Raw genomic sequence first — 14449 nt, forward strand, 5'->3', positions numbered from 1 at the left:
GGATATTTTAGATACCAGTTAACATAGCTGTTCCACAGTCAGAGCCCACGAGAAGTATTGCCACTTGACAAGCATTTTAACCTGAGGACATCAGTCAACATGTAATAATATTCCTGTGTTGGTGTTTTGGGCTCCCAGTAGCCAAATTCCCTGACTTTCCTCTAGGATGTCTCTCCTACTCCACTCTCACTCTTTGTGCTCCCCTGGAATACGGAGGTGGGTGTCCACTGGTGGCTACAACACTGGACATGTGACCCCAACCTAGCCAATCAAAACATCACACCCTCTTAGGCATGCTCATTGGTTCAGAGATGGGCGTATGACCCAAGCTGTGGCAATCGGTCCAATCAGTGATCATCCTGACACTTTGGTTTGAACAACCAAGAAAGAACTACTGAGAGCTGGACTCTTTTCCATTGGTTTTGGGGAAGTGAAGTTGTAAGACAGGAATGGTCTGAGGCCATCAGAAGGAAGGGTTTCTGACAGTTGAAGTGAACCCAGAGGAAGAAGAACCAAAAGAAGGAGAAAGACCAGGTTTTGGTAACATTTTTGGACCCCTAGATCTATCTAACTGTACCTGAACTCACCTTGCACCAGGACTTTTGCCATGTGACCCAACAGTGTATTTGGGGTTTTTCGGTCTTTAAGGTGGTTTTTTTTTGGGGGGGGGGGGTTGTTTGCTTGTTGGGGGGTGAGGGTTTTCTTGTTTTTTTGTTTTTTGTTTTTTGCTTAAAGTAGCTTGAATTGGGTTTTCTGTCACTTATAGCAAAGAGGGCCATGACTAAAACTCTTTCTTCTGAACACATGCTTGGAAGCTGAGAACTCCAATTTTCATACATTATTCTGAGTAATGAATGATGCACATCTCAGGACACCATAGCAGGAGTTTACAAGTTTACAAAGTTCACAAACAAGTTAACAAAGGTGACATGTGAAAATCCAGACAACTTTACAACCCAAGGTTCTAGTGATGTCTGCAAAAGTTTCCAAGGACTCAAACAGTTAAATGTATCTGAAATTCTAACATCCTTGGAGTGAACTCACATTTACTGGAATTAGAATGCATTCAGTTGCCCCTGTTTCCATTGTAACACCAAATTAGTCCTTATTAATTGGCCCCTATTTATTTTCACTCACTTGCTACCATTAGATATTTGTCCTGGCATCCTAGTCAGGAAGACATTAGCTAGGCCTAATTGCTCAGACTGTATTTAACGGACAGCCTGTGCTATCAGATAGCTCTAGAAAGAAAACAACAGAAGGCTTAACATGCAACTCTAGGAATGCCAGGTATGTAGTCATAAAATCGAATAATTTCAGAGCAAGGAGAGCCTCAGATGAGCCGCTAATCATCTCCATGGCCTGAAACAGTAAGTACCCCCAAAGCCAACTAATGAAAGGCTAAACTCATTTCAAACTGCTAACAGGAATTTTTGAAGAGATAAAAATCATGACTCTCACACATATATAAAATGAACCCATGTCAAAGATTCTATGTTATTCATCATTTAATGAGGGAAGCCTAAGTTCTTACGCTGGTTCAAAGGAGAAGTCAAAGAGCAGACACATATGTAGGCAATCAGAAGTGCTGACTACATTTCAGAAATGCTGAAATGCATTTGCTAATAGATGCAGTGGTGGCTTCCTCTGCCAAACATTCATTTGCGCTGAATGTGGACAAGAATCATTGACATTACTATGAGGTTTTTTTCAACTCACAGAGTTATGAAATAGCTCAAAGACAATGAAAGGTGCAGACCACTATAAAATTAAGGGACTCAAGTTCGAGAACTGGATAGTACCCAGCATCTCATAGGATACTCAGGAATCCCTCTCTCTCTCTCTCCATCATTCAAAGATTTGTGCAAGATTTCCTCTCTGCATATGACGTTTTCACTAACCAAATATCTATTGCACATGTTATTTGAGCATTTTTGTGGTTTTTGAAAAACTCCACTGAGCCTTAGTTTCCTCAGTAGAAAAGAGGAAACTGTAATATTCGATTTTGTAGGGTGTAGTAAAGATGAAACACAATAATGTCTGGGAAATGTCCTAGAACCTCACTAGATACCTGGCACCTAGTAGGTTAGGGAAGAATTTGTGCTTTAGTAGAGCACTGTGCATTGTCTACAGCACATCCTTCCGGGTCATCTGATTCTGATTCTATGAGGGCTCTGCAGCTTTCATTGCCTTTGAGTTCTTTTTTTTTTTTTTTAATGGCTCTGTAAATTGTACATAACTGATAGCAATGCAAGTAATTTTTGTCTATAGACATGCAAATAAATTCTGTCTGGTGGAGGGATAACCAGCCCTTCCCTTTAAAAAGACAGTTTTGCGGTCATTTGCAAATTCATTTCATTATTTCTAATCTGTAAAAGTGTCTGCATTTTGACTTTGCCTTTAAAGCAATTGTAACATCCATCAGAAGCTGCCTCCCCATATTTCACACACAATCTCTTGATAAGACAAAGTTGAGTTTATTGCTTGCTGCAATAAAGGAGAATACCACCTGGCAAATCTGTGGCCGTGTCTCTGGGGAAGGAGGGGAAAAGTCAGCATTTATTAAGAATTGGAGTTTTATGTAAAGCAGCTTTTCAAAGCACGGGTTTGATTAGTATTGGGTAAAGATTGTGGTACAAAAGTCCAGGATTGGTGGGCACAGAAAGGTGAGGACCTCAAGGCAAAAGATTCAAAGATTCTCTAGGAAGCTCTGGGAATGGACAATCACACTATTTGGCTGGGCAGCAAACTCCTGGAAGAATTACCTCCAAATTACCTAATGATCTGACTTCTTTATTTATTTCCAAGATTTTCTGTAGTAACATTAAAGATCTAAGAGAAGTCTGCAGAGATCTAAGTATGATATTCTTCCTCTAAAACAGAAGATATCCCTCCTCGAGTTAGCTTTGTTTTGAACAACCACGTGTCCACTTTCATAATCCTCTGGATGAGATCTATGATGTAGGTGAAACAAACCCTTTTTTTCTACTCTCTCAGGTTTAGCATCTGGGGCCTGCTCATTAAACTGACAAAAGACAAATTAAGAAGAGAAAAAGCATACAATGTGATTTGATGTTAATATGTCTATTTTTCCATGCATGGAGGTCTTCATAGAAAAGAAAATGAAGACCTCAAAAAAATGCTATCATAGAAAAGAAATGAAGACCTCAAAAAAGTGGTTAGACCTGGGAGCTTATATATCCTCTTAACAAAAGGTGATAGATTATGGAGAAGTGACAGAACAAAGGGAAGGGGGTTTGGGCTCTAGAGAGTGGTAAGTTGTGAAAATGTAACTAAGAAATGCATGGTAAATAAGACTTCCTTAGTAAGGTATGCAGATAAGAGTCAGTCTCCTCTTCTTGGCACGGAAGAAGGAACACTTTCACAAATGAAAATTTGTGTCCCCTTCACAACAAGAAATATATGCACTGCTTTTAGGCAGAATGAGAAAGGGCAGAGAGTTCTTCCTGTGTCTGCTATTTCTCAATTGCCTTCAGCTCAAAATTATTCTTGTGCCAAAGTGGCATATTTTGGGGTAGCATATTCTGAACCCTTTAAGTGGCATTAGTGGCATTGTCTAAATTGTCTGCAGTTCTCTCAACCACAGCATGCAGGATTTCCCCCAACTTTCCAAGCTTCTCATGAAGCATGAAATGAAGAGGCCTAAGGCAAGTCAAATTCAGAATTCCCCTGGAGTAGAGAGAGATCTACTGATCTCTTTCTCCTAAAGGACAAGCCAATGGGCCAATAAATAAATAAGCCTTTATATTGTAAGTAAAAGCAATAAACAGTAAAACAAGGAAGAAAATTGAGCAAATTTTGTCAGGATTTTAACATATCTTAAAGCTTTTCAGACTCATTTGCACAGATTATATCCTTTTTCCCTTAACAAAATCACACCTCATTATCTTGCATACAGATGTGGACCTCTCTGCCAAGAGTGCTGCAGTAAGGACACATCAGGTATATTTAATTACAACTTTTAATCAAAGAAATTTCTATTTCACAGAGAAAACTGGTGAGAGCAGAAAGAGGACTGTGGATAATTGCTGATAACCCCAAATCAGCATTTTAGCAGACCAGAAGAGCCCATGAATACACACAACACGACTTTCTACAGCCACACATATCCCTCATACAACTTCTCAACATGGCAAAAATGAGCACATTAATGAACAGGCCCAAAGATAGTATATAAAAATAAGAAGCAAAAGTATATAAATTTGAAATTATGCTTAGTAATCAGTTTCACTGTTCTTTCTTACTTAGATATATGATCTAGGATACAAAAATGCTAATTCAAAGGGGCACATGCATCCCAATGTTTATAGAAGCGCTATCAACAATAGCTAAAGTATGGAAAGAGCCTAAATGTCTATCAGATAATTAATGGATAAAGAAGATGTGGCCTATATATGCAATGGAATATTATTCAGCAATCAAAAAGAGTGAAGTCTTGCCATTTGCAACAACACGGATGGAACTAGAGTATATTATGCTAAGCAAAGTAAGTCAGTCAGAGAAAGACAAATATCGTATGATTTCACTCGCATGCAGAATTTTAGAGAAAAAACAGATGAACATAGAGGAAGGGAAGCAAAAATAAGATAAAAACAGAGAGGGAGACAAACAATAAGAGACTCTAAATACAGAGAACTGAGGGTTCTTGGTGGAGTGTTGGGTGGGGGCATGGGCTAAATGGGTGATGGGCATTAAGGAAGGCATTTGTTGGGATGAGCACTGGGTGTTATATGTAAGTGACGAATCACTGACTTCTATTCCTGAAATCATTATTACACTATATGGTAAATAACTTGGATTTAAATTTGAAAGAAAGAAAGAAAGAAAGAAAGAAAGAAAGAAAGAAAGAAAGAAAGAAAGAAAGGATCTAGCCATTCAATGAATACCCATTAATTAACTCAATTTAATATCAGTACTAAAGTTCTTGAAAATGAATCTTCCAGCTGATGTATTACAAACTATAATCTCTGTTGAAATTAAATTTTCAGAATAAATCAACACAAATTTTTATTTTTCATAACTATAAGCATTAGTAGAAATAATGCTAGTTTATTTGATTAGTACAATAAACCCTGTATAAATTTAAGAACATACCCAAGTAGAATAAAATCATAAACTCCTATTATGTTTACCATGGTAAATCAGGGAAGACAATTATTTGCATTAAGCCAAAAATAATAAACTCATTTCATTTCCAAAAGCTGACTTAATATATTTGAACTTGGCCTCTTAAACCACTTTTGAGTTAAATTTCCATAAGACTACTCTGTTTAACATTTTGAAAGTTATCAGTTCGATTTCCTTAATTTCTGGGATTTTTTTAATATTCCATTGATACAGCGCTTATTTGATGTAAAGCAATCAGAAGAGCTCATTTAATCTTTAGAGAAATTTCTGTTCAGCAGATCCTTCTGAGCCCCTCATCAGTCAGTCATCTCATCTGTTACATATTTTCTCTGTTTTCTTACCAGAGACATGGCAATTCTTTTCCCAGAGTTGTTTCTGTTTACAATATCTATAACTATCTTTATCAAGAGACTCCTTCCATTGGAGCTGAATGACTGAGATGGGAGCATCTAGATATTTTATCTGTAAGGCTATAAATGTATTCCAGTTTCTACTTTGTTTTCATTCTACACTATTTTCAAAGTCCTCCACAAGTGTTGGGGTTCTGGCATAGGGTTATTTCCTTTCTAGACCATGCTTATGTATTTGCTACTCAATTTCTGGCTGAATACCAATTTATAAAAAATGAGGAAGGAGTGGGGGATCACATCTGCTTCTAGATTTTCTGCTGAATACTGCCTAAAGGTGGAACAGGCCTATCCCTGGGTTCTCCACAATCCTCATCCTTTCTCTACTTGAGACTAGATTAGCATCTGATCCACTTGCATAGGGAAGATTTGTGGGATAGACTCCAAAAGACCTTATCCAGCACGTAGAGTTTTTCTGAACCTCTCTGATGCCCTATGAAATTCAGGGTCCTTTAAATCATTATTGAGAGCTTCCAATCCCGCTTTCTCCATCCATTTCTCAGCATCTGAGACTCCCACTAACACTCATTGATATAGATAGACCAGTGAGTCCTGCATTACATATTCATAAACTTATTCTAAGTTCTTCTGCAAATTTCTCCTATCCTGACTGGGCTCTCAGCTCAGACTTGAGACCAGGGCTTGAAATCAACAGAAAGGGATTTTGCCTGTTCTGGGGAGGCTTAACTTCAAGAGACCATTGAAGTTTAAGAGGTTGTGGTAGACCAGTGGGGAAGAGGAGCAAATCAGAGGGAGGCCAGCAGCTGAGAGAGATGTCAGAGTATAGAACTGGGGAAGGTTCACACTGTGATTCAAGAGGATCTGAAAGAGAGACAGCTTTCAGTTTTTCTTTTGCTTTGGCCAAAAGAAAGGAAGAGATTTTTGAATCTGAATGTCTTGGAATGCTTCTTGATGCCAGTTGAGAAATGGGGGCAGTTGGAAGTTTGCTCCTCATTTGAACTAAACTTCTCAGTCCCCAGGACCAGCTTGAGGAAAGAGCTTAACTTCAGGGCCTGCACCAATCCTCTTCCTGATGGGTTTCCTCTTACTGATGCACAACAAAAATGACAAGAACAGAGAGACAGACAGATTTCCACCAAAAAAAATATATGTGCTTTTTCAAATATTGGCACCTAAGGACGGTTTCTTAATCCTAGGAGAAGAAATAAACTCAGCATCTCAGAGTTGAATGAAAGAGATAAAAGTTTCTAACCAATGCGAGGTCTATTTGCCTACCCCGTCATCACAGTCAGAAAGTCTCCAAACAGAAGGCTCAAAGGACCTCAGAGGGACATTCTGTTTCCCATTCCAGGGCATTGGCCATGATGGTGAGATCTTGGTCCCAACTGGATCTCAGTGAGACCTCCAAATCTGTCGAAAGCTGTCTCCCCATATATCACCAACACAACTTCTTGATATGTCAAAGTTGAGCTTGCAATTACTGCACTAAGAGGGACTGCCATGTCACAAAGTTTAGCGGTGTCGTGGAGAAGAAAATGTGATGTCAGAATTTATTGAGATTTGAAAGTTTGATTTAAGACAGATCTTTCAAAGTGTTGGTTAGGACTGAGTAAGGATCATGAAACAACAGTCCAGGATTGGTAGAAGCAGCAACATGAGAATTTAAATACAAGGAATTCAAAGAATCTTAGGATGGTTTTTTAAGGAAGTTCGTGCAATGAATCAAACCATTTGCTTGGGCAACAGACTCCTGGGGGAATAGATCATGCTAATGAAGGCAGGAAAATAACACAAAGTCATGTTAATGCAGACAGTGACCTGTGGCTTTGGTTTTCAGTGTCCAATGTAATTATAAGGGTAGAAGGTCTCAGTTCTCCCATTGCTTCTGTCACTCTTATTAATTTGTGAGTTAAATAAAATCTTTTTCATGCATTATTTCATATCTACATGAGAGTCATGATTTTACCTTCTTTGAAAATCATCTTTAACAGTAGATACTCACCAATGGCAGTTGGAATTCTCATTATTTATATAAAACTCAAAGGAATGAGTGGACACAAATCACTGTGTACATTGCAGGGACAGGTCTAATCAGTGCTCCCATCATGTGATGTGTTCTTATCCTTTATCAACCTCTCAAACTGGCTGGGTATTAAAAACTTCGTTTTGTTCCACATTCCACATCTCTTTTGGCTTCCAAGTAAAATATTACATCCTCAGTCTGTCATATCTCTATAGCAAGGGTTCTTAACTGTTTTTGTGCCATGGATTCCTTCAACAACTGGTAAGGTCTATGGGTCTCTTCTCAAAATCCTGTTTTTAAATGTTTGGAAAAAAATAATAACTTTGGATAATTTCTTTAAAACAATTGTATTGAAACGTCTTCAAAAAGATTGTATTTAAAATTTTGCAATGGAGTAATGTAAGTGCATCTTTAGTAACCCATTAAATAACCCACTAGATAAACCATTAGATCTACTACAATCCAGTAGTATATCCGGTAATTATTTTAATATAAAGCATATAGGATATTCTGAGATATCTGCAAAACCGTGATGTGATATAAAAATACCTGAGGTTCTTGAAAATATAACTATGCTTTGTTGTCTATATTCCTAATTAAAAGATGCACTAAATTTCAGTGAGAGGTGAGTGATAATCAAGATGCATTTTTTCTTCCCAGTCATGTTCACAGACCTCGTGAATTCTATCCACAGACTTTTATAAGTCCCAAACTCCAGCTGGGAACACTTGTTCAATAGTCATAGACGCCCAGGGGAAATTTCGACAGGATTTTTAAAAATCAGTTTAATGTTAGTCAAATAGAAAGCAGTTGCAAAGTAGTAAATACAATGTAACATCACTGCTGTAAAAAAAACAAAAATACAGTGTGCCATGTGTTTGCACCAGGAAGGGAAAGATGTGAGAAATACATACCAACTGGTCACCTGGCTGGTCGGGCAAAAATGAGAGAAGACAGTTGACATTTTCTTGTTATGGTTCAACATTGTTCAATGGTTTACAATATGTGTATATCCTTTTGTACTTATTGTGGACTAAAAACTGTGTCCCCCTAAATTCATATGTTGAACCCCTAAACCCCAATGTGACTCTATTTGGAGATAGGGCCTTTAGGGAGATAATTAAGGTGAAATTAGGTTATAAAGGTGAGCACCTAATCCAACAGGACTGCTGTCCTTAAAAGAAGAGGAAGAAGCCCCATAGATATCTCGCTCTCGCTCTCTCCCTTTTTCTCTCTCTCTCTGCCCAAAGAAGGAGCCATGTTAGGACACAACAAGAAAATGGGCCATCAAGCCAGGGAAATAGGTCTCACCAGACACCAACCCTGTTGGCTCTTCCAACTTGGACTTCCAGCCTCCAGAACGGTAAGAAACGAAATTTCTGTTGTTTAAGCCACCAGCCTACGGTATTTTGTTATAGCAGCCTGAGAAAACCTATACAGTAGTTTTGGGGAAGGGGGGCCTAATTTTTTAAATAGCTTATTTGAAATCCAAATCCAGAGTACTGATTTGCAATGAAAACAGTTGTGCCCTGGGGCGCCTGGGTGGCTTGGTCACTTACGCATCTGGCTCATGGTTTTCAGCTCAGGTCATGATCTCACCGTTCGTGAGTTCAAGCCTCACATTGGGCTCTGTGCTGACAGCTCAGAGCCTGCTTGGGGTTCTCTCTCTCTCACTCTCTCTCTGCCCCTCCCCTACTCACATTCTCTCCCATCTCTTTCTCTCTCAAAATAAGTAAACAAACATTAAAAACAAAACAAAGCAAAAAAAAAAAAAAAACAAAAAACAGTTATGCCCCGTGGTCAGGAGAGCTCCGGGATCATAAGAGGAAGCTCTCAAAAGCTAGTCTTAGAAGAGCCATTGCCGCCTAACACCCCAACCCCATACCTCATGTCAAAATCAGAATCCTACAAAGCTGTGTGACACCCCCCAACAACTGAGGTTCCCAGCAGGCTTCTGATGTATTTTCCAGCTCATCTACCATCAAGAGCTCGTGAGCCTTACTGACGGCATCCTAGTCATTTCAAAAACAGTAGCTTATTTTTCCCACCAAAGAGAAAAGTGCAAAAACTATTCCCAGCAAAGGGAAGAGTTGGGGGGGGTGGGAGTGGGGGGAGAGAGATTTGCCAAAGAATTTCAAAAAGCCAAGAATCTATTGTGTGGTATCATCTAATCTTTTTGGGTGGTCTTCCCCTCCCCACCAAACTCCTGGCTTTCTGGTCCTAAATACTCCTGGCTTAAGATATCTTGAAGATCACCAGAAACAGAGCCCTGTAGATCATGCATGAAGCCTTATCTTTGCTGGTTATGCTTTTATTTCAGAGGTCACCCATCCACAGCACTCTAAGAGGCTCCTGGCATTAATGAATCCCTTGCTGAATTTACAGTAGCAGCTCTCAGCCCACACATTAGTGCCACTTAGACAGAGATCAGATTTCCTTTTTAAGCAAAAGCTTCAACAGCTCACAGATCAGCCAGCTGAACTCGCTCTCTTTCTCTCTTTCTCTCTTACAATATGAACAGTGGGGGGTGGGGGTCCTTACGGGGCAAAAAATAAAAGCCAAATTCCACCACAACACTTTTTGCATTTTAAATCTTCCCTAAGCTCATCTGCAAAATCATTTCTGTTTGCTTTATGAAGAAATGGAAGGTCATTGCTCTAGGTTAAACAGAGAATGCTTCTTGGGATAGTTGCAAAAGTATTCGATCAGTTATTTGCCATTAAATTGTCACTTTACTAGCGAAGAGATCTGAAGAGTCCATTCCTCTGAACATCAGTTTTTCATCTATAAAAAGAGAATGAAAGTACATGGTCTGGCCACCTCCCAGGATTGTTATAAGGATCAAATGAGATCATAATCTATGTGAAAGTACTGTTGGTGCCGGTGATGTTATTTAACACTCAGCTGGACTATTTTGTTGGTAAGTGCAGTAACAGTTTTAATACATTGGGGTAATTTGGAGAATTATGTCAAGTTAGTAATGGCTGAATATGAACTCAAAACACCTAACTGCATTTCTAATAAGACTAGAATTGGGATTCTTTAAAAACCAGATCTTTGTGGTGGTGAATGGACACAATCATGTAGCTGGAGAAATGAACCCAGTCAGATTTTCTTTCCATAAAGAGAGGATTGGAAAATAGCCCCTAAGAAGATAAGTGGGCCCAAAGTTTCCTGGATCTTTGTGCAATTCAGGGATAGGCATATTTCATATTCCCAGTAAGCTGGAGGTGGCATGATTTGAAAGCAAGTTGAGGGAGGTAGACAGGAATGCCATCTTGAGAGAGATGTTTTGCAATCATGTGTGTTTTGACTATACTATTGTTGAGAATCCACATTGGTCCTTGGGAAGGGTGTGTGTGTGTGTGTGTGTGTGTGTGTGTGTGTGTGTGTGTGTGTGTTTGGATCTGTATATAGTGTTTGGAGGCAGAAGGAGGTCCCAACAATTAGTAGCTGGCCAGTCAGCGGGAGGAAAGACTCAAGGCTACAACTCACTTCCAACAATACTTCCCTTCAGGTGCCCAGGGTTCATCAAGGACTTCACCATGAGGCTTAGAGTATTCAGACTCAGCCAACCCTACAACCCCACTCTTACCCAGACTGTACCAAAAACACAATAGCAAAGGACAACTGTGGATTGACCACAGCAGCAACACTTCAGGCCAATTTATCTCAATAAGTCAGACTTAGGAAATGACTCATTTGGAGAGGACAGATCAATGCCATGGGTAGAAAGAGGTTTTCTGAAAGTCGAACAGAGAGCACACAGCAGAGGAAGAAGGTACTCACAGAGAGGCCCTGACCTGGGACAAAGGATTGATGTTAGGAAATAGGGATGCCCACAAGAGATCAACAGCATGTAAAGAGTTTGAACTCCCTGGGGGACTTTTCCTTAGGACAGGAACATTAAAATCAGCACACAATTTCAAGAATTTTCTTCTTAGTTTCCCTCAGTCCTGCACTGCAGTCTGATGCTCAGATAGAGCTTTGAATGGTCAGGCTTCTATAAAATAAAGCAGAAGACAGGGATAGGATACATGGCCTGCCCACTTTCGCCCTTCAGCTGCCATTGCAAGAACACAGCAGCATCCTCGCTAGGGCTCTGGACCCTGTTGCTCAGGCAGGGACCAGCATGACTGGAATCAGCAGAAGAATACAGTTACTAGTAGACAATTCCAGAGCAGATAAGGGACAGCCTAGCCCAATTTCACCCTCTCTTCTTTCCCCAAAACCTTAACGGAGATGATCCTTTCAGGCAGAGAGAAAACTAAAACTTGGTTTTCAAGTTATTTGGAAAATATTTAAGAAGTTGAACACCTTTGGTGTTAAATTCTTCAGTTTCTTCATGAAAGGTTATCTACACAGTCATAGGGTAAAAGGACTGTGTGAACTGCAACTCAGTTAGACTCCAAGCCTGAGTCCTGAGACAGGTGCATCTCTCCCTTGCTAATGCACATGCATGCATGCACACATACATCTCACACACACATGTACACACAAACACACACCAGACAGCAGATCCAGGATCTATATTTTCTGTCTTTAGCTTTATGCCTGGAGAGCTCAACTGAGGGACTCATTGCAAGGATCCTCACCTTTTGCGAGGTCAAATGCTCAGTTTATCAGGCTGTGTGATTTAATAACTAAACTCCCTGACATGGGTTTGCTGGAAGCAGTTGGTATTTAGCCTGGGAACTGGGTTAGGGTTACACCTATGTATTGGGTAGGTGGTATTGGTAGGTAAGTTGCTAGCATCCATATCCATGACAGGCATACAATTATATTTGTTGACAATGTTGTTAATGCTGGAGACCTTGATCACAATAGTTCTGATCTCGAGTTTAACCCCAAGATATATACATAGGATAAGCCAGAAGCCCACCAGCATCACCAGGCAGCCAGAATATGGGTCTGGGGAAGCCTCCATGCACCAATTCTTAGGACTACACAGACAAACTAATTTGAAATTTGGCTTTAATATTTGGAAACTGAATACTTTCAAAATAATTTATTGCTTAACTAAATTAAGCCAAATGGTTTTAAACCACTCTGTGCATAGAGGTACAGCATTTTATCCCCACTTAGAGGACAATGATAATTTGGTAATTTCTAACTTGAGCCAAGGAATTCACCAGGTAAACATAGATCATAATGTTGATAAAGCCAATGGTCACAAAATGGTGGCACCGAACGGGTATTTTTACAATGGATGAACAAATCTCTGAGACTCCCAGTAGCAAAAGGAAACAAATGCCTTTGTTGGGCCAGAAGGAAATGATTTTGTAATTTCCTGTAATTATTGCCCTAGTGTAGACTTGAGTAGGCCTCTTTCTTCCCATCCAAGTGGACTCTTCTTTCAGCCCTTACATTCTCCAGCCCTCATCACCAGATTCAATTTTATTCCATTTTTTACTGAGGTTATGCTAAGTATGGTATTCATACCTGAGGCTACAAGGATAATGATGATACTAATAAATGTCATCTTATCGTATTCATTTTACAGATGAGGAGGCTGAAATTCAGGGAGGCGACCTCAGCTGCAGCAAAGAAATAAACGGCAGAAGTGGGATTTACAGAAGGGCCGTGTGACGCTCAGAGTCCATGGTCATGCCAGCGCTGCGACCCAGTCCTAGCCCTGGAGGACGAGCAGTCCTTTTCTCGATCTACACAAGACATTACTACAGCGTCTTCATGCACCCCAAGCCATGAACACCACCACCCCCAAAGTTAGGTCTGTCCTGTGCCATAACTTTGCCCTGCCTCCTCTTCTCTGCCTTATTCTCTTGGACAGCAGGAGGGCTGGCCCCAACCCCAATCTGAGCTTGCTTGATCCTAGCCGGCTTCCTGCCAAGAGCTCAGCCCCCTGCTCCCCCAGAGCTCAGGTCTCTCCTGCCTGACTTGGAGGCAGCATGGAGCAGTACAGAAGCGCTTATACACAGGCTCTCTTCTATGTGGCCCAGTTTCCTTATCTATGAAATGGAGGTAATACTATCTCCTCCTAAGGTTGAATGAAATCATCTATGTCAAGTGCTCAGCACAGGGCATGTCTCCTGAGGTGGGGGAGGGGGGAGCTCCCATCTGCCTGTATCCCTCAAGACTGCACTTAGACCACCCTCCCTGCAGAGCCTTGGAGAGTCACTTGGATTTGTAAGCTCCTTGGATGCTGTACACTACCAGGTCCAGGGCCACGTCTGAAACCAAGCCAGTTTCTTCAGTCCACATCCTATCAGCCAAGGGGGCAGGGTTCTACTTTTCCTCCTGACAACCTTGACTGAGATCCCAGCATGCCCACTCCTGTTGCCACACTTCAGAACAGGACCACTCAACAGAATTTTCTGGGGTGATGGAACTGTTCTAGATCTGTGCTGCCCAAAATGGAAGCCAGTGGCCACGAGTGGCTATTGAGAAGTTGAAATGTGGTAAGTGTGACTAAGGAATAGAAATTTACAACCATTTTTTCATTGTTTCTTTATTTATTTTGACAGAGAGAGAGCATGAGCAGGGGTGGGGCAGAGAGAGAAGGAGAGAGAAAATCCCAAGCAGGCTCCCTACCATCAGTGCAGAGCTCAACGCAGGGCTAGAACCCATGAACCATGAGATCATGACCTGAGCTGAAACCAAGAATTGGACGCTTAACTGACTGAGCCACCCAGGCGCCCATAACTATTTTTAATTAATTTTAATTTAAATCGCCACATGTGGCTGTGGCTAATGACTATCATATTGGACGGTGCAGGTGTAATGCACGTACAACCAGGTGCTCTCCCTGTGTCTCTGCTGCCAGACAGCACTTCACCTCACGTAGCGTTGCTTAGCCACTCACAGTCAAGTCCAGCCCCACAAGTAACTCACCACACACCCACTGGTTCCTATAGATGAGCCTGTATTTGCGTCTAGTGCATCTGCCTCT

General features: G+C 40.7%; 1 long non-coding RNA gene across 1 annotated transcript; it reads left to right on the top strand.

Moving 5' to 3' along the window:
• Nucleotides 1–1127: 1127 nt before the first annotated feature.
• On the top strand, nt 1128–13994 carry LOC121040488 (uncharacterized). Its single transcript, XR_005795331.1, has 4 exons — nt 1128–1370; nt 8790–8902; nt 10279–10459; nt 13043–13994. It is a non-coding gene; the product is annotated as an uncharacterized LOC121040488 (long non-coding RNA).
• Nucleotides 13995–14449: the final 455 nt, after the last annotated feature.

Source organism: Herpailurus yagouaroundi, unplaced genomic scaffold, assembly GCF_014898765.1.
Source record: "Herpailurus yagouaroundi ecotype Mexico unplaced genomic scaffold, PumYag 182, whole genome shotgun sequence".
In the NCBI taxonomy this organism is placed as follows: domain Eukaryota; kingdom Metazoa; phylum Chordata; class Mammalia; order Carnivora; family Felidae; genus Herpailurus; species Herpailurus yagouaroundi.